Genomic DNA, 21,449 nt, shown 5'->3' with positions numbered 1-21,449 from the left:
ACCTTGAAATAACATCCTTATCTTTTAACACTCGGGAAGGGTTAGTATTTCTTTATAAATAGTTCCTCAACTTCACAGACAAGTCTTTAAGGAAAGGTTTCCTATAAGAATATAAATTTAAGTTCTGGAAAGCTATCTTAAAGAAAAAATCTTGACCACAGAAAAGCATTACACATAGATGCTCATTAGTATTATTTGTCATAGGAAGATACAAAGAATCCACTTAAATATCCAACAAGTAAAAATTATTGCCTAAATGGCATTCCTCTTATAAATATTATGAGCCATCAAAAATGATGTTCACCCCAAAACATGTATAATTACATGAGAAATACCTTATGTTAAAGAAACTATGAAAAATAGAATAATTACAATTCTAAAAAACTGAAAAATACTATAAAGTATGTTAAGTTTTTCACATTATTGTCTTTCTGCAAATGGTGCACAATATGCATGCATAATTTTTTAACTCTGTAACACCATAGTTATTTTCCTACTACTCATTCTTTACAATATGCTGGTACCACAACCATTTTAACACCTAGTCCCCATGAAGCACATACCTCCTTCCTCACTTTTCTGGAATGCACATTTCCAACATACTCAACCATCTGAAATGCAGATGAAAAATTCTCAGACAGAAACTAACAACAGACTTGTCTTCAGGAAGATGCAATCAATTCCTAAGTTTTCATTTATTATCCTGGATGACAAAGTCAAGCTGAAAACTATTAAAGTATCTTTGTCAAAAATATATTTGACTATCCACAATCATTACAGCATATAAACACAATTTGGCTTCCATGATTCCTAGGAATTCTTTTATCAGCCTGTGTCAGGATCCTAAGGAATTTTCGCAGTTGCTAAATGACTTCTGTGGTCCATCATATCATTCTACAGAGAGATATAGCCATTTGGCTACAGCTTTTACCATTCTTCAGTGAAGAAGAGGTTTATGCACAAATCCAGAAGGCTTTAAAGATGCTGATTTGCTCTGTTTTGTTTTTAATCATCAATTTCACTATAAAGGGTCAACTTAAAATTAAGAAATAATGGTTTAAGAAATAAGCAAATAATTTTTTGAAGTATTTGAATTTATCTCTGTGAACATTTTTTCCTAACCTCAAATTCATACTGCAATGATATTTCCCAAATATAATCTAATTGCCTGAAGTTTTCTTTAAAAATATTCAAAACCTATCTATTTTAACAGCACGTGATGCCATTTTACCAATGTTTTCAGGCTGCCCACTTTAAAACGTAAAACAAAGTGGTGACAGCTAAAAAGTCTTTTCAAATTAATTCCCCATTTTCATCCTTGAAACAGGCAAATTTCCCTACCACGGACATTTTCTCAATATTGGAATGCTGTTCAAAATTACTCAAGGTGGTCCTGAGTTTGTTATTTGAATACCCATGAGCAATTCATTTAATTTCATATATATTAAAACTGAAAAAACAACTATTTTATTAATTTTGCAGATACCAAATGGATCTTTCCAAGGGAAAGGAGTAAGCCCATAGTTGTACTATACATATATGCAAGATGATTTTTTTTCCTCCTAGGGTAATTTGCATCTGGATGAGAGGTTGGCTTTTAAATTGGCCCACTTTCATAAATTAAAAAATGTAATGCATTTACAGCTAGTTGAATAGGAAATTTCTGTACTTCATTCCTGCCAAACTACAAGCAAGCTACTTAATTAATGGGAGTCTGCCATTATCTTTTTGCCCTCAAGAGAAGAACTAGGCCTATATAAATCATTTTTCTCTCTGTCCATCACACTTACTGTAAAAAGTTTAATAATATGGGCAACCATACCCAGAATTACACTCAGAAAACCTACTCCCTTGCTTCTCAGTGTGCTCTGCAAATCAGTGACATCAGTATCCCCTGGGAGCTTGTTGGAACTACAAAATCTCAGACTCCCCACTGCGACCTACTGAATCACAATTTGCATTTAACAAGATGCCCAGGCTATCAGTCTGCACATTAAAGTTTGAGAAGCACTAGTCTAGAGGTTAAGGTAGAAGGCAGAATGATATACTGTCTCCTGCTTGCACATTCTAAGTTGTAGAAAGCTGCAAAAAATCTACAGTCAGCAATGAATAAATCATTCCTAGAGATTATTGGTAAATCTTTAATTAAATGTGGCCTTTCCACATAGATTTAGAAAACGTGTGTGGCTGATGCTCAATGCCTATTTACAGCGTTTTCATTATACAACCGGAACTAGATTTTTTAATAACATACTGAAAATAGGTATATCTGTTCACCATTCTCTATTAACAAAGCATTCTTACTAAAGAATTGTCCTCTTTTTCAAACCTAAGATGGGTCTTGTGGATGAAATCTATTTTTAGTTGCTCCAAGTTAAAAAATGTTTTAAAGAACCTTAATGTAAGAATCCTAATTGACCAATTTGAGGAAGCATTTACTTCACAAACTAATTTAAATATGATTGAGACAAACACATAACCCCTATCATAGGCCCTGGGCTCATAGTAGACAGTCAATGTTATACCTGTAACACAGGGTCCTCATAATTTCAAGAAGGATTTTCATGAGACAATACCAAATAACAGGCTCCTGGAAATTTATAACACAGTTCGAGTCACAAAAGTACAATTTGCAGAACTTTCCATAGGTTTGCCCAATATGCAACATATTAAACTTGTACTGACCTGTGCTTAGTCCACAGATTTTTTAACAAGATGCTTTCTATAAGGATTTCAACTTTAACCTACCACAAAAGTGCTCTGGGAATAACTTTATCCCTCTACAATCATTGCCTTGTTCTAAACAGAGCCCTTAAGTAAATTAAATCTTTAGAAAAACACACTTTTTTGTTTGTAAAGAAAGAAATATTTCCTGAATGCTACACAATGTTTCCTTGAGAAACTGTTTATGTTACTGTGTTGAAAAGGTGTTTATGTTGCTATAAACACCTTCCATGTAAGAGGGGATGCAGTCTCCCCATTGTTTATATTGTAATCAGCCCTGTTTCTGGAAAGATCTAGGCTTATAATTCATGCCTGGACTAACCTTCACTCCATTCTATCCCAATTAGATCACTCCAAATTATATTCTATATTTGTTTAGTATATTTGACACATCACATGAGTACAGGGGAGGTTAGGTTCATAACACGCACTGTAAAAACACACACACACATTAAAAAAAATAAGCACTACAATTACAAAGCTCATTAATTAGCAGGGTGTTGTGGTTTGTGCTGTGTTAGCCTGGTTAAGCTGAAACTACTTTTCCTAGGATCTTCCAGTATGGTTCTACGCTAAAGTTGACATGGAACCAGAAAGTAGAATTTGCACAGATTTGGAAGCCAAAAGTCGTCATGGTTACTATATTGACAGTCCACTATGCCAGTGGATTCAGGCTTATCTTTGCTCTTCCCAAATCCCTGTCCAACTTCCTCTATAGATAAACAGTGCTTTAGGCCCAACATATCAATACAGATGATAGGTACACTGAGGCACAGCTTCTCAGAGACACTTCCCCAAGAGCCTTTCTCATGTGTGGCTCTCAGACTAAGTGGGGACACCACTGATCCTCCAACTTCCCTCTTGGACTTTGACTTGTCAAGCTTCCCCTATAAATGCTTAAGATTTAATTTCTATAATAAATTCCTTATGCTAATAACTCATTAGAGTTCTTCTTCCATGATCAAACCACAACTGATTCTCAAAACGGTTTACTTGTTGGCTCTAGATTTAAATCGTTTCTTGTCATTAAAGACATGCTGTAGTATCCAACAGTAAATGGCAAAGCAAACTTCACCTTCTGATAATTCAGTTGACAGACAGTAGAATATGGCCTGGGGTCTAAACCCCTCTGACCTCCCAAACCTTCATTTTTTTCTATAAACTTTTCAATGTTCTTTTTGCTCTATCTTTATTAAACACAATTGACATTAAAAATCACATATTTAAAGTAAAACAATTTGATATGTTTCGACATAAATATATACCCAGGAAACCATCACCATAGTCAAGATAAGGAACATCCATCAACCCCTAAAAGTTTTCCCCTGAGCTTCATGATCCTTTCCCCTCCCTGCCCTGTCTAGGATCCCATTTTCAGGTAACCACTGATCCATTTCCTGTTCTTATAATTATGCTGCATTTTATAGAATTTTGTATAAATAGAATCATACAATGTGTATGCTTTTTCAGGGGTTGGCATCTTTCACTAAATGTAATTATTTAAATTACTTTGAGAATCACCCATGGTGTTGTGCATCAATAGTTCATTCCTCTTTATTGCTGAGTAGTGTTTTATGATGTGGAATTTCCACAATTTGTTTATCCATTCCCTGTTGGTGGACATCTGGGTGTCCTCCAGTTTGGGCCAGTTACAAAAAAAAGTTCTTACGAACTTGTATAAGTGTGTAAGTCTTTGTATGGATATATACTTTCAATTCTCTTGGGTAAATACTTACAAGCAGAATGATTGGGTAGATATGTCCTTAATATTTTATGAAAATTTTTAAAAAACTGTTTCCAAAGTGATTATACCATTTTAAGTGTCCATCAGCTAGGTAAAAGAGTTCTTCTATGGGTGCAGTGGCTCATGCTTGTAATTCCAACACTTTGGGACAGTGAGGCGAGTGGATCACTTGAGGCCAGGAGTTCGAGATCAGTCTGCCTAACATGGTGAAACCTTGTCTCTACTAAAAAATACAAAAATTAGCTGGGCGTGGTGGCATGCACCTGTAGTCCCAGCAACTCAGGAGGCTGAAGTAGGAGAATCACTTGAACCTGGGAGGTGGAGGCAGAGGCTGCAGTGAGCAGAGATGGCGCCACTGTACTCCAGCCTAGGTGACAGAGTGAGACACTGTCTAAAAAAAAAAAAGGTTCTTCTAGCTGTTCTACCTTTACCAGTATTTGGTGTGGTCAGTCTTTTAAATTTTAGCCATTCTACTGAGAGTGTAATACTCTTCTATTGGTTTTAATTTGCATTTTCCTAATGACTTATGATGTCGAGTATCTTTTCTTGTGCTTCTTTGACATCTGTATATCTCCTTTGATGAAGTGTCTATTCAAATCTTTTGCCCATTTTATAACTGAACCATCTTATTATTCAGCTGTAGGTTGTTCATATAATCTAGATCAAGCTTGTCCAACCCGCCGACCACAGGCCACATGCAGCCCAAGATGGCTTTGAATGCGGCCCAACACAAATTTGTAAACTTTCTTAAAACATTATGAGACTTTTTTTGTGTGATTTGTATTTTTTTTAGCTCATCAGCTATCATTAGTGTATTTCATGTGGGGCCCAAGACAATTCTTCTTCCAATGTGGCCCAGAGAAGCCAAAAGATTGGACACCCCTGATCTAGATTCATGCCCTTGTCAGACATATGTTAACAAGTATTTTCTCCCAGGCTGTGGCTTATCTTTTGTAACTTTTGAAGAGCAAATTGTTTTTATTGTTTCAATATAACTTTAAGCACTAAAGCATACTGCCTTAGTATTAGTGTATTAGCTTCCTAGGGCTACTGTAACAAAGTACCACAAACAGGGTGGCTTGAAACAACAGAAATTTAACCATTCGTGCTAGAAGTCTGAAATCAAAGTGTCAGTAGGGCCATATTCCCTCTGAAAGCTCTAGAAAAGAATCCTTCCTTGACTCTCCTAGCTTCTGGTGGTTGCTGGCAATCTTTGAAATGCATTTCTTAGTTGTAGCAGCATAACTCCAATCTCTGCCTCCATCTTCCCATGGGCTTCTTCCTGCCTCTGTATCTTCATATAAAGTATCTTCTCATAAAGACAGCAGTCACTGGACTTGGGCCAACAGTAATCCATGATGACCTCATCCTAAATTGATCGCATCTACAAAAGACACTATTTCCAAATAAGGTCACATTCAAAAGTACCTGGGGTTAGGACTCAACATATATTTGGGAGGATACAACTCAGCCCATAACAGGCATTTAGTATTTAATATTTTTTAAAACCCACTGTAAATGACACAGGGAGGCTATGCACGTGTGAGGGGAGAGGGTACACGGGATATTTCTACATCTTCCTCTTAATTTTGCTGTGAACTTCAAGCTGCTCTAAAAACATTGTCTTTAAAAAAAAACACACTGAATAATAAATTATTTGACATAAGCTCTGACCTCCTTGAAACAGTCCATTTTTGCTGCAATAACTGTTCTCATAGAGATACCTTCAAAATCATTTGCAGAATTTACCCATGGTCTTATTTCCCCAAAATAGATGCATTCCTTGCAATACAATCAGCTCAGCTTAAGGGTCTACCCTGAGCTGTCCCCTTATTAATAACTGTTAGGTAAAGGTACATGAAGAAAAAAACTTGTATGACTGTTTCTTTTAAGATCTCTATTGTTCTGTCTCCAAATAGGGTGTAAAAATGTAGCATCCTCCTCTAGTCCCAGCTACTCAGAAGGCTGAGGCAAGAGGATTATTTGAGCCTAGGACTTTGAATCCAGCCTGGACATCATAGCAAGAACCTGTCTCTTAAAAAAAAATGTGGGGGAACAGGGGTTAATGCAGTGACAACTCTAAATCTGCATTCAGAGATGCCTCTTATTCCATCCCTGTCTTCCTTCAATACCACCTAACAGAAAATGGAAAAATGCTTCTCCAAAGAAACATGTTCCAATTATCTATTGATACATAATAAGTCACCATCAAGCTTAGTTTAAAACAGTAATAGCCATTTTACTTTCTCTGAGGGTCAGGAACTCAGAAAGGTTTGATTGTGTGGCTCTAGCTCAGAGTTTCTCATTTGGCTGCATTGAAATGGTGCCTGGAGCAAGAGCGGTGGAGGGCTACCAGGGCAAAGGTCTGGTTGCTTGATACAGTTGGTCTTCTCAGGGCCCTTGGTCTCTCCTCACAACACAATGGCCTCTGAGCAGCTGTACTGCTTATATGAAGGCTGCAGGTTTCACAACTGAACACCGTATTTCAACAAAGAAAGGAGCATCACCTTTTCTGATCTAGCTTCAGAAATCACATAGCATCATTTCTGCACTACTCTATTGGCTGAAACAGGCACAAAATCCAACCTAGCTTCAAAAAGAAAAGACAAAGACCCTACCTCTCAAAGACAGAAGTAGCAAAATCAACTGTGAGAAGAGCATATGGGTGAAAGATAACTTTACGGAAATCTTTGGAAAATTCAATTTGCCCCAGAATATATCCTAGTTCTCCCTGGGGCATCAAGAACTATTGACCACTCAGTTCAAATTAAATTCTAAGGCAAAGCTATACACTGACATGCCCAGGCTCAATATTTTCCCCATTCTTATTTCTCCCAATACTGTTTTCCATCTCGTCTACTACAGTTGAGTATACCCTATTGACTTAGGTCCTCCAGGTGTTCTGTGTTACAAAAAGCAAATTCAGAACAGTTACTTACCACAGGTCATATAGAGAAACTAATAGCAATCTCTTGATGCACAGCTGCATCATTTTCAACTCCCTCCAGTTCAATGTCTTCTTTAAGTTCAATGCCCAGAAACCTGGGTTACACTCTAGCCCTCCCAATAATTATTAAGAATTGTCTATAATTCAGAGTTTCAAATCATTCTTTCATTAGTTTAAAGTGAATTTCCCATTATAAAACACACAGATACACACACATATGCACACACATGCGCACCACTTTCCTTAGCTATATATGATTGATTTTTGGATAATTTACCAATTATGGTTCATGGTATCCATTCACTAGTTAAAATGCCTAGGAATTATTATATTTCCCTTTCTACTTCCATAAATCATGATGTCACAAATCTTTATTCAAATATACCATTTCTATGACACCTCATTTACTTTAAGATTCTCTCATTCTCCATAAAATGTAATCGAAAATAAATTCCACACAATAAATACTGATGGAACACTGAATACATACCAGGCCTTCTGCTATGTGTGAGGTCATGAAGGCAAATAAGACAGTTTCCTTCCCCTCACATAGTTAAGGCATCTAACTATGAAGACAAATTTACCAACAATCATGATTATTACTTACAATATCCAAAGGAGCCCTCATTAAGACCTAGGAGACTCAGTTAAAACCACACCCAAGAGGCCAGGCGAGGTGGCTCACACCTGTAATCCCAGCATTTTGAGAGACCAAAGCAGGCAGATCACCTGAGATTAGGAGCTCGAGACTAGCCTGGCCAATATGGTGAAACCCCATCTCTACTAAAAATACAAAAATTAGCTGGGGGTGGTGACACACACCTGTAATCCCAGCTACTGGGGAAGCTAAGGCAGGAGATTCACTTGAACATGGGAGGCGGAGGTTGCAGTGAGCCGATATGGTGCCATTGCACTCCAGCCTGGGCAAAAAGAGCGAAACTCCATCTCAAAAAAAAAGGGGGGGGGGACTACCTTTTAAGGAAAAGTAGCTAAATATTTGACAATAATAAAACGAAGAGTACTGATTGTTGACAAAGTTAAAATGTAAGCAAAAATTCCAGAGTATACAGAATGCCTGGCTTGACAGGGCACCACAAATGAACCTGACTTGAACTGTGGTTCCAGGTGCCTACCTTGTTAGCCTCATGACCAGCCACAGAGCCACATTTGTGTCTGATCATCAGACTAACAAGGTAGGCAAATGCCAGCCTGTGATGTTCCTTACATAGCACTGTAAGGAGCTGAATTCTATAGGTAATAGCTAGCCACCAAATATTTTTAAGAGGTGAAAAAACTTGCAGACAACGTGATCTTATACAGTTGCTGGTCTATATCCATGGGTTCCACATCTGTGGATTCAACCAACCACAGATTGAAATATTAGGAGAAAAAATTACATCTGTACTGAACATGTACAAACTTTTTTATTATCATTATTCCCTAAGCAATACAGTATACCAACTATTTATATAACATTTACAATGTATTAGTTATTATAAGTAATCTAGAGATAATTTATAGTATACAGGAGAATGTACATAGGTTATATGCAAATACTATGCCATTTTATATCAGAGATTTCAGAATCCATGGGTTTGGGTATCCACAGGAGGTCCTGGAACCAATCCCCTGCAGATACTGAGGAATGACTGTACACAAACAACTCTAACATCTCCATCAAAAAACTGTTAGAACTAATAAATGAATTCAGTGAAGCTGCAGGAAACAAAATAAACATTTTTCAAAAACCAGTAGCATCTCTATATGCTAACAATGAGCTATCTGAAAGAGAAATTAAGAAAACAATCCATTCACTATAGCAACCAAAAAGAATAGAATGCTTAGGAAAAAATTTAAACCAAGAAGTTGAAAGACCTGTACACCAGAAACTGTAAAAGATTGATGAAAAAAACTGAAGACAACACGAATAAGTGGAAAGACATACTGTGTTCACAAATGGAGAAATTAATAGTGTTAAAATGTCCACACTACCCAAAGTGATCTACAGATTCCCCAATCAAAATTCCAATGACATTTTTCACAGAAATAGAAAAAACAATCCTAAAATTTGTATGGAACCACAAAAGACCCCAAATATCTGAAGTAATCTCCAGCAAAAAGAACAAAGCTAGAGGCATCACACTATCTAACTTCAAAATATACTACCAAGCTATAGTAATCCATACTGGTATAAAAAGAGATACATAGATCAATGGAACGGAATAGAGGGCCCAGAAATAAATCTACACATATACAGTCAATTGATTTTCAACAAAGGTGCCAAGAATGCACAATGGGGAAAGCACAGCCTCTTCATTAAATGGTGTTAGGAAAACTGGACACTCACACACATAAGAATGAAATTCGACCCTTACTTCATACTAAATATAAAAATCAACTCAAAATGGACTAAAGATTCAAATGTAAACCTTGAAACCATAAAACTACTAGAAGAAAACATAGCGGAAACTCTCCATGACATTATTCTGGGTGATGATTCTTTGGATATGACCCCAAAAGCACAAGCAACCAAAAACAAAAACAAAAAAATAGACAACTGGGTTTACATCAAACTAAAGAGCTCTGCACAGGAAAGAAAACAATCAACAGACTGAAAGACAGCCTACAGCCTGGAAAAAAATATATGCAAACTATGCATCTGATAAAAGACTAATATCCAAAATATATGAGGAACTCAAACAACTCAATAGCAAGAAAATAAATAACCTGATTTTAAAATGGGTGAAGGACTTGAAAAGACATTTCTCAAAAGACGACATACAAATAGGCAACAGGTATATGAAAAAATGCCCAACATTACTAATCATCAGAGACATGCAAATTAATACCACAATGAGGTATCTCCTCACATGTGCTAGAATGGCTATTATCGAAAAGATGAAGATAAATTTTTGCAAGGACATAGAGAGCAGAGAAAAAGGATCCACTGTATACTGTTGGTGGGAATGAAAACTAGTATAGCCATTATGGAAAATTTTAAGGTTCCTCAAAAATTAAATTATTGACCTAGCAATTCCAAAACTGTGTATACATCCAAAGGAAACAAAACCAGTATTTCAAAGAGATATCTGTACTTCCATTTTCACTGCAGTACTAGTTACAATAGTCAAGATATGGAATCAACCTAAGTGTCCATGAAGAGAAGAATGGACAAAGAAAATGTGAAATATATATCCCCAATGGAATCGTGTGTGTGTATGTGTGTACATATATAATTATATTAAAGGCTGAATACTATTCAGTCTTTAAAAAAGAAGGAAATCCTGTCATTTTCAACAACATGAATGAACCTGGAAGACATTATGTTAAGAGAAATAGGCCAGACACAGAAAGGCAAATAATCACATGATTTTATGTGTATGTGTAATCTAAAAAAGCTAAACTCATTGAATCAAAGAGTAGAATGGTGGTGGGTGGGGGCAGGTGGAGAGTTGGGGAGATGTTGTTCAAAGGATATAAAGTTTCACTTGATAAGAGGAATAAGTTCAAGAGATTTATTGTACAATATGGTGACTACAGTTCTTAACAATGTATTTTATTTTGAAAAACATTAAGGGGATTTTAAGTCTTCTCACCACAAAACATGATAAGTATCTGAGATAATGCATATGTTAATTAGCTCAATTTAGCCATTTCACAATGTATACAGATTTCCACATCGTGTTATACACTATAAATACGTATAATTTTTATTTTTCAATTTAAAAAATTAATTTTTTTAAGTAGAAAAACTTGATGAGACCCATGTTTTCAGAAAGGTATTTGTCCACAATGAGAAAAATGGTTTGAGGGAAAGGAGCCCAAAAGTAGCAAAAATTACTAAGTTCAGGTGAAAAGAAAGAAGGGCTCATAATAAGTCAAAAGACATAAAGTGAACAAAACAGATGCAAGAACATCCAATTTAGTGACTGATGGCTTGAACCAGAACAGGGGGTGGTTGTTGGTGAGGTGTTGGTGGTAATCAAAGCATCCCGTCAAAATGAGAATCTGCAGAAGTTGGTGAGATGCGTGTGTCAAAGTCAAATAGATCAAAAGCTAAGAGAGGAAATACACCAAGACGACAGTGATTTTAAACTCACTTTCTGCAAGAAGCTTGGTTAATTTTAAAACATCATCCATAAATGGCATACTAAGTGACAGAATATGACCTAAACACATAATCACAAACTTAAGTAGTAAGACTTTTCATCAATGGTGATCACCTTATTTGCTAAATTATAAACTTTTTTTTTCCTCCAACAAAATTGGAATGTAGAAACCAGAGTGCCTGAGATGTCAGAGAACAAAAAACTTTAAAAACAAAGTCATAAAAATGAATAACAGAATAAAAATGGAATCTGTACAAAGTACACATATATAACAGCAAAAATAACAAGTGGGCAGAGGATAAGAATTCGAAGAGGTTAGCCTATAAGTTCTAAAATAAAAACTCTTCTATTTCAGCAATTCCTCATTCATCCTTACCTTGGCTTATGGCACTGTTTCCTAGGCCTCACTTGAAGATGTCTGAAAGGACTATCGTGACACACATTTGTCTTGTTACAAAGAAGTGGGCTTGATTACACCAACAGTTGGTAGGTTTTTCCTCTTCCTCTTTGCCTGTATTGCGTCACCTTGGAAGGCTTATGTTACAGGTAAGCAGTAGGCCAGGCATGTAACATTAGAATATATCCAAGCATTAACTGTTCATACTTTAGAACACTGGCTTTAGATACCCCCTAAGTGTGATCCCAGCTCAGCCATTTTTCAGCCGTTGTTACATGAGCTAAAATGTCCTTCATGGTCCAACTTTACATTCCCAAAGATGGTACAGAAAACATGCATTTCTGTCTTGCTATCTCTGAAAAACAAAGGATAGTTGGTCACTGACAGTAGTCACTGTTCAAAAGTCACCAGCCCTGCTCTTTCTTTCTCTCTCTCTCTCCCTTTTTTTTTTTTTTTTTGAGATGTAGTCTCCAGTGCAGTGGCACGATTTCGGCTCACTGCAACCTCTGCCTCCCAGGTTCAAGCAATTCTCCTGCCTCAGTCCCCCAAGTAGTTGGGATTACAGGTGCACACCACCATGCCCAGCTAGTTTGAGACAAGGTTTCTCCATGTTGGCCAGGCTGGTCTTGAACTTCTGAGCTCAGGCAATCCGCCCACCTCAGCCTCCCAAAGTGCTGGGATTACAGGTGTGAGCCACCATGCCCGGCCCCTGCTTTTTCAAGAGAACTGGCTGATGAGCTTCCTGGGGCCACTGGTTAGACTGCTGGCTCTCCCTTGCCTCTGCAGCCTCTCCATCCTGAATACAATTCCAGAGCCATAACCATCAAGTAAATGCTTTTTTTTTTAACCTTTTAAATATTAAAGAACTATACAAAGCCAGTCTTCAGTGAAACATGCTGTTAGTATAAGGATACAGATTTCTGGCTTTGACTCATTTCCAGTTATTATGCATTCCAAATCACATGCCAAAATTTTAATGAACTTTCAAATTTACATTTATGAAAACAGACCTTGGCACACATAAATAGGTTATTTTTCCATATCACTTTTCAAAAGGTGCCTCATAGCTAAAATGATTCTGAGCTGTCTTGTCATTCAAGATGAACTCTACAAAAGAACTTAGTGTTCTTACTTTTACACTAATTTATTCTACATTGATTTTAGTCAGCATATGGTAAGCATATGGGAAAGAGAAGTGTATCTGGAAGCTGTTAGAACTGCATGTAATCAAAATCTACCAGTAGAAACCTAATTTGATTAATTGAAAATTAAAGTAGTAGTTAATCACTCGCTATTTAAGTAGGGGGTGGGTATCACTTAAAAACGAATCTTTCTCAAACATGTAAAATTAATTATCTTTGTTCCAAATCAACACTTACTATTCAACTGGCAGTATGAAGAGTGCAAGGCACCCCCTAAAACCTTTAACAAGTAGGCCCTGGCTTAATGCGAAAGCGAGTAGTAAATTTTCAAGACGGTGTCTACATTTGAAAGAGAACTGTTTCTTAAAACATCACTTTAGCAGTTAATTGACCTTTAAAAGAAGGGAAAGGGGACTAGCTGAATCCAGATCAAGTTCCACCGATATCTGCCTCTTAAGTTTTGAAGCTTACAAACAATCTACAAATTCATATAATCTGTTAGTTGAGCATCTTTCGGCAATCTACTTCTTACTTACAAGGGACCAAAAGAAAATCAGTGTCTGGGGAAGAGCTAAGGAAATATTTCTAAAGCCTAAAATTGCCTCCCCCAAGTTGACCACGGCCTAGGCTCAAAACTTCCTTCATTTTTTTAAAATGAGAATGTTAACCCTACAAAAACATATTCACAAAAAGGTCCTAGTTTATATAACATTTATTAAAACTTGCCTTTAAAAAAGAGACCCTTATAGGTTTCCTCCTTTCCTCCCAAACCTTTGGTCTAACAAAGTAATCAAAACCAAAATTAATCTCATGTTCAAAGCCAGCAGATGATTTCTCAAGATTACCCAATTTCCTCCTGCCCATGCATGTAAGAATTTGCTTATTAACTTCCTCAAAGATAGAGCAGCAATATTAGAAGAAAATTAACCAATCACAAAATGTCATGTAGTCTATTCCCAAAATGGAAAAAAAAACCAAATCTCAAGCCCAGAAAAATAGATAAATCAATTGGCTCAACATTTTAATGTTAAAATCATAATAGAATAAAAGGAAAAGGAAAAGTACTCTTCACAATAAGAATCTATATCAATCCAAATAAAGTATGCTAAAATCATGATTAGGCATCAAAATATAACACATTTGTTTAAAAAAGAATAAAAGCAGTTTACATGAGGGGAGAGGTAGCCATAATAAATCTGGAAATTAATTCAATAACATTAAGATATTCAAATGTATATTCCCTGCTGCTTAATCCAAAAGGAGAGGTTCTATTTCAATGCATCACAATAAAATAGTTTAGCATCTGTCTCCTACTAACCAGAATCACAGATTTTGAAACTGCTCTAAATTTAAAATACTGCAACTTTCCCATCATAATGTTCTTATTTATGGCCTCACAAAACTGCAGGTAAATGAAAAACCCACAAAACACTTGAAACAAGTAAGGATGACAAAAGATCCATTCCCTTACCTCTCACCCCACATTCCGCCCTTCCCCGTTTATAAAGAAAAATGTCTTCAGTCCTATCAGTTTCCTTTCACAAACACTCTGCATCATGTATCCTCAGGAGGCCCATCCACTAAAAGGAGAATGAAAGTGTTTACAGATGGTAGAAAGAGATAGGAGAGGACACTACCGCAGTGCCAACACTATCATCCCAGGATCTAGAGACCTAAAGCAGAAGAAATTCTAGTCAACAAAACCCCAGTCATAACTGTAGGGAGGAACTGAAAGTAAATCTTAGAGGTAAAGAATGAAGAAGACAAAAGATTAAAAATTCAGGCACAAGAAAGGATTAGACAGATAAGAACAAACTACTGCTTTACAAAGTCAGACTTCATACAGTTCAAGTAGACTAGCCTCGTAAATTAAAGAAACTAAACAGAACAAAAAGTAATAAATTCAAAAAAAAAAAGTTTTAAACCCAAATGGCTAAAAGGATTTGACATGTTCACTAATGGAAGTATAAAATAAGTATCTATAAACCCCATAGGTCCAGCAAAAACAAAATATGGCTAAGCATCTCCATTTTATAATACTGAAAAACATTTCTATTTTGTGGTATCACTAATTCATATGGCTGTCATCTCTACATCCTCAAGGAACTCAAAACCAAAAGAATATGATATAAGATTTCATTTTAAATAATTTCATTTTTAAAGTCTGGTGATTGTGTGTTTGGAAAGGGGTGGTGAAGACATGACAAGGAATTACAGGTCAATGTACATCAGTGGGAATCAGAAGCACAAGGTCTCTGTTCTTTTCATGCAAGAGAGGTATCTATTGTCCTAGGCTTCATATTTTATATGATGTATGTACAATGCCCACAACAGTTTACATTCCATGAAGATCTAATGAACTCCAGTTCTGACTGGGTTCTTCAAACTCTCTCCATTCAGAGTCCAGACTGGGTACCTAGAACATCTGGTAGCACAAATCACTGAAGTCTACCAAAGATGGCAATCTTTTTGTTTTATGGTGGATTCCTTTTTTTTAAGTATGTTCACCATGGACAGTATACTCATTAAAATATGTGCTGAAAGGCATATTTACTCTGTTCAAAGTTCAGCTGAAATGTAGTGGCGGAAAAGCTTTCACTGTTTCTTTTTTTTTTAATTAATTAATTTATTTTATTATTATTATACTTTTATAATTCTTTGTCTCTCAATAAAAATGGATCTCACTCTTTAGTTGTGCTTGTAGTGGCTTTAAGTCATTGAAACACCCAGGTGTTGAATAAGAGGTGGCTCTTTTGAATTTGTTGAAGATGTGTTTCTCTTCTACCTTGGTCTTTCTCCTAAGCATTAATATCTACAACACTTGAGGTTTTGGCTTTTGTTTAAGCATAAATATTGAAATACTGTATGATACCATGTTACAAATAAGCCACCATGACAAGACTGTATTAATAGCACAGTTCAAGTCATTGCTGTAATGTACATGGCACTGCATCTTTCACTAACAAACAAAATGTAACCTGAACTTTGTCTTACATGTAGCCTTGAAAACAGATTATATTCCATTACTACCACATATTTTTGTTTTATATCCTGCCAAATGATTAAGTAAGTTTAATTGTACAAGAACTGTCAATCAGAGCACAGTATAATGATCAGGGTACCTTTTTTTTTTTTTTTTTTTTTTTACATCTGATATCCACCACTTACAAACTTAGGCAGGCCAGTTGGCTTCCTGGAAGCTCAGGTTCTTCATAAAGATGAGAATATCAACATTATCTTAGCTGAATTATGTGAATCAAATGTGAAAATGTTTTACAAACCCTAAAATTCTATTTTTAAAAACATGAAGGAAAGACTGACAAGCTATATTAGATAAATATTTAATATTTCTGCTTGGTGAAAGAGCAAGGCACTACCACTATCAAATGATAAACTAGAAGAAAATATTTTAACACATCTGAAAAAGGGTTAATGTCTTTAAAGAATTCCAACAATTTGATAAGCAAAAAGAATCCAAGAAGGAAAAAATGAGCAATGAACAGGAGAAATGTGAATAAATTTAAAATATGTGAAAAGGTACTCAACTTTACTGGTTGGCAGAGATACGCAAATAAAAGATCAATTTTGCCGCCAGGTGCGGTGGCTCACGCCTGTAATCCCAGCACTTTGGGAGGCCAAGGTGGGCAGATCACGAGGTCAGGAGTTCAAGAGCAGTCTGACCAACATGGTGAAACCTCATCTCTACTAAAAATACACAAAATTAGCCAGGTGTGGTGGCATGCACCTCTAATCCCAGCTACTCAGGAGGCTGAGGCAGGAGAATTGCTTGAACCCAGGAGGCAGAGGTTGCAGTGAGCCGAGATCTCGTGACTGCACTCCAGCCTGGGCAACAGATCAAGACTCCATCTCAGAAAAAAAAAAAAAAAGATCCATTTTGCAAAAACTTGGTGATTGTTAATATTCAGAGTTGGTAGTACTATAAGGAAATGTACATTTTCATATACTACTTGGGAGAGGGGTTTGAAAGTTTCTACAATCTTCCAGAAAGTATTTGGTAAAATGTTATTATTTAAATTTTTTAAATTATACATCTTTTAGTCTAGGAATGCCACTTTCAGTGTTTATTCAACTGAACTAAAGCACCAGCATTTAAAGATATATACTCAAGAATGCTTTGCCATTACTGCTTAGAAGAACAAAAACTGGAAATGTGGTTGCCATCAATACCAGAAAGGCTAAATAAATCACATTTGGTTCTCTCTATAGAATATTATGCAGCCATTAAAAATAATGAATTATATATCTGCATCTATTAACCTCAAAATAAGTCCAAGATATGTTTAAGTGAAAAATTAAAGTCAGAGAATAATCATGTGACTGTTATTATTTAATATTATAAAATTTAAAACAAATTAAAACATTTTAAACATGTCTATTAGAGCCTAATACTAGAGTGGTGGTGTATGTGTGTGTGCATGTTCATATGGAAGGATGCTTATTAATTTCTGGGGTGACTGAGTTATAAAACTTAAACGTATTACTTTCGTAATTTAAAAAAAACTTCAAGAAAAATATAAATAATTAAGAACAAATGAAACTGATCAGACCCAGTATTGGAAAGAATATATGCAAATACAAACATATGCAAATAATAAAAAATTGCAATTGCAATACCTTTTTTTCAAACACAAAAAAAGTAATCTACCAAGAAATTTTAAGTATAACACAATGAGTTACAAGCTGGAATCTTTATAGCACAATTCCTTCTCTCAGACTATTACCAGAAGTAAAAGCAACAGGGAATTACATTATAAGATGGTAGAAAAGGTGTTATGCTATGAAGCATCATTAAATGTATTACATACATTGGGAGGCTGAGGCAGGAGGACAGCTAGAGCCCAGGATTTCATGGCCTATGACAGAGCCTATGAATAGCCACTGTACTCCAGCCTCACAACATAGTCCCTAAGAAAATATACAAGATTTTTTTTTAAATGCATCACATACAGATACACAGACATCACAGATACACATACATACATACATACATACGTGCGCGCGTGCGCACACACACACACACACACACACACACACACACACACACACACACACACACACACACACACACCCCTCTGCCTCTCCTTCCTCTTCAGCAAGTAAAGTTTAGAAGAGGAACACCTATAAGTGCTCACACTGAAGGCAGAGAAGGGCAACAGGAGCCACAGCAGACATTAATAATCTATCACAGCACTCTTTTCTGTGGAGCAGAGAGCAGCCTCAGAATTGCATTACCAGTACAGAGTTCTAAAATAGAAGAAGCCCATCCCTGAGTAGGAGAGGTATAAAGCCTAGTTGACCTTGCTGGAGGAATAAAAAGAAAAAAGCCCCCAAGTCTGAGCTGAAGATGAGACACAGACCTCTTTATGCACTTAACCTAGCACTTCAAGAGCAAGCTTTCAAAAGTATTCCTTTAATACATACTAAGCTAAAATACTCATTCTTGATCTGCCTCCAAGAAAGGCTGCAATGGTGCTGTTTTAGGGACTGTGGAACAACAGATGTCACCCTATCTGGCTCCTGATCTGAAATTCCATTAGCAATCATATTTTCACTCCACAATAGATTTTTCTTAGATGTTTAATACAGCAACAGCATGCCACCATGAATCAGCAATATCAGATGCCTGCCCACTTTGATAGGTTGCTATGTTCTCCTAACATTAAAACAGTGGCTCTCGAACTGTGACTCCAGAACTATTAGCATCACCTGGGAACCTTTGGAAGTGCAAATTCTCAGGCCCCACCCCAAATTTAATGAATCAGAAACTTTGGGGGAAGAGTCCAGCTTGTTCTGATTCTGATAATGGCTATTGTTGCAGAACCATTGCCCCTAACTATACATTATAAACAGCATCTATGAGTACAAGTGTTTTAATCCTATACACTCCGTAAGTTTAATAGTTAACAATGCTGTTTCAATAGCATGCCATGTTATGTCATTAAGCAAAGTTCATTTATTGTTTTTTGGTTTTTTAATGCAGCTGACTTTATTTTCAAGAAACTTTGTTCCAAGAAGTTAGTAACTTAAGTTACTAAAATAGCTATGACCATCACCACAACTGCTTCTAACTATACTGCCACAAAGCACAGTACATGACCAAACGCATCCCCACACTAAGCATGCAGTTTGCAGAGCCTGTCTTTTGCTTAGAACTCCTGTTTATGGCATTGGCCATTTTGCAACACAAGCTATAAAGTGACTAAGTAAATAATACATACATACTCCACTGTATAGGACAATTCAATACAAATGATCAAACATCCACTACACATAAGATACCATATTAAGAACTGTAAGTGAGGCTCTGTTATATTTCTCTCCGATTTGGTTTTGGGGGTATCTCTCTGGAGAGTAGCCATAAATTCTAGTCTTGCCCTGATAGGGCTCTAGGAAATATAGTCATAGATATTTACAATGTACCTTTCATGAGATCCTTCTTCATCCTGGCAGATAGCCTAATGCCTAGTGTCTGACCTGTGACCAGGTGTCCCTCTCACAGGAAACTGGTTTATACTGGCAGGCACCCTTGTGGCTCTTGTCTGACCTGTGTCCAGTTTATTCCTCCCAAGATAGCCACTCTCTGGGAGAGCTCTGACTAAGAGGAAAATTAGATCTGGGTCTGTCAGTCCAATGAGACACGGAGGAGGAAACACAACACAAACACGTGAAATACCAGAAGCAACGTATGACAAATCGGTGAGAGAACAGGAGTACCAATGCAGGCAAAAGACAAGATGGCAGGGAAATGCACTCAACCAGCAGATGGGGAGCCAGAGAGAAATTAGCTATGGGCCAAGGCCTTTATTGGGGTCCAGGGAACCAACCAAGCAGGTTTCCTGTGGGAAGTTCTAGTTGGTGGGTTTAGAGCAAGCAGGCAAAAGTTCTGTGGAGTCACACTGTGAATGAGAGTGGCTACTGTGGCATATCTGCAGCAGTCCATGCAGGGTATGGGGGGTCAGTCAAGTAGGCTGTATCTGTATGTCCATGAGGGAGGTGGTTGTACGCGGCAGATATCTGGCTCGACCACACTGAGGAACCGGGAGGAGGCAGGGAGTGGATAGTGTGTCAAGGATGACTGAGCCCTGCTTCTGTGTGAAACAAGTTACACCTAGACTCAGAATAGATGCTGAAGCAAAATAAAATTATAAGAATTCACTGTAATTCACATCTTGGTGCCTGGGCACCAGTTTTTAAATGTCAGATAAGTGTAAGTCTGAGGGGTGGATGCGCTGACTGTAAGGAGAAAGTGGATTTGGTGGTCATAGTCAGAGGCACAAGGCAGGAGATTCTGATGGAAAGTTGGAAGGGGTAGTAGGAAAAGACACCAGTGGGTAGGTGGTCCGCTCCCCTAGGGAGTAAGGGGTTGACTGATATGAGGCAGGTGTCTCCTGAGGAAAGCAACAGTCTCCATTAATTGTAGTAACTCATTCCAGATTTTCCTTTCAGTATGGAAGTGTAGGGGTGTACATTTGAGTGGAGAACAAGGAGGATACCAGGATCAAGGGCTAAGGAGACAGTGGGTTCAGGAAGAAAACCAAAAAATGTCCTGTGTCCTGCTGAGTGGAGGTTTTAGTGTCCCAGAGGAAGTAATCAGAGGGGCAAAGTCATCTCCAATGGAGAGGTCCTGGGTTGGGTGATATCATCTGGGATGTGAGACTGGGGTATGGCTTTTTAAGTGACTGCCCACTCAAGTTGATGAAGGCCTCTGGACTGTAAACCATTAAACACCCAAACCAGTAGTAATGAGACTAATATTCAACAAAATGATATGTAGCTGCACCATATAGGGGTTTTGATTTTTTTTTTATTTTTATTTTTTGGTGGTGGAGATTTAAGCTCAAATAGGTCCCCCATATCAAACGAGAAACTGCCTGGCCCATGGGGCAATCTATTTTTAATAGGTCCCAGGAAACAATGTGCCCTTGATCTAGCTGCCAGCCCTTATGGGATGGCAGCAAGATCACAAATGTATAAAGATATGACCTAGGGCAAGATAGAAACTGTTAGGGCTTTATTTGTTGGGCTGGGATTTGAAAAGGAGTCGTTTGAGGAAATCATTATGCCTCTCAATTAAATCATTACCTAACACCTGTCAGGGACATGAAAGTTCTACTGAAAGCATCTTCCAAGACACCAGTATTGTGTTCTAGGAAGTGAAATGTGTTTCCTGGTTACCACCAGTAATGTCTTCAAGGCAGGAGATTCTCAGTGTTTCTTACCTTGAAGGAACAATTTTTTTTTTTTTTTTTTTTTTTTTTTGAGATGGAGTCTTGCACTGTTGCCCGGGCTGGAGTGCAATGGCGTGATCTCAGCTCACCGCAACCTCTGCCTCCCGGATTCAGGCAATTCTCCTGCCTCAGCCTCC

At 37.1% G+C, this 21,449-nt stretch overlaps 1 protein-coding gene across 3 annotated transcripts in view; it reads right to left on the bottom strand.

Annotated features, from left to right (window-relative positions):
• Positions 1-21,449, bottom strand: part of MLLT3 (MLLT3 super elongation complex subunit) — a 276,072-nt gene that overhangs the window by 148,523 nt on the left and 106,100 nt on the right. The window lies entirely within an intron of this gene.

This window comes from Pongo abelii, chromosome 13, assembly GCF_028885655.2.
Source record: "Pongo abelii isolate AG06213 chromosome 13, NHGRI_mPonAbe1-v2.0_pri, whole genome shotgun sequence".
In the NCBI taxonomy this organism is placed as follows: domain Eukaryota; kingdom Metazoa; phylum Chordata; class Mammalia; order Primates; family Hominidae; genus Pongo; species Pongo abelii.
The sequence above is the reverse complement of the archived record's forward strand: the minus strand, read 5'-3'. Positions and strand labels throughout refer to the sequence as shown.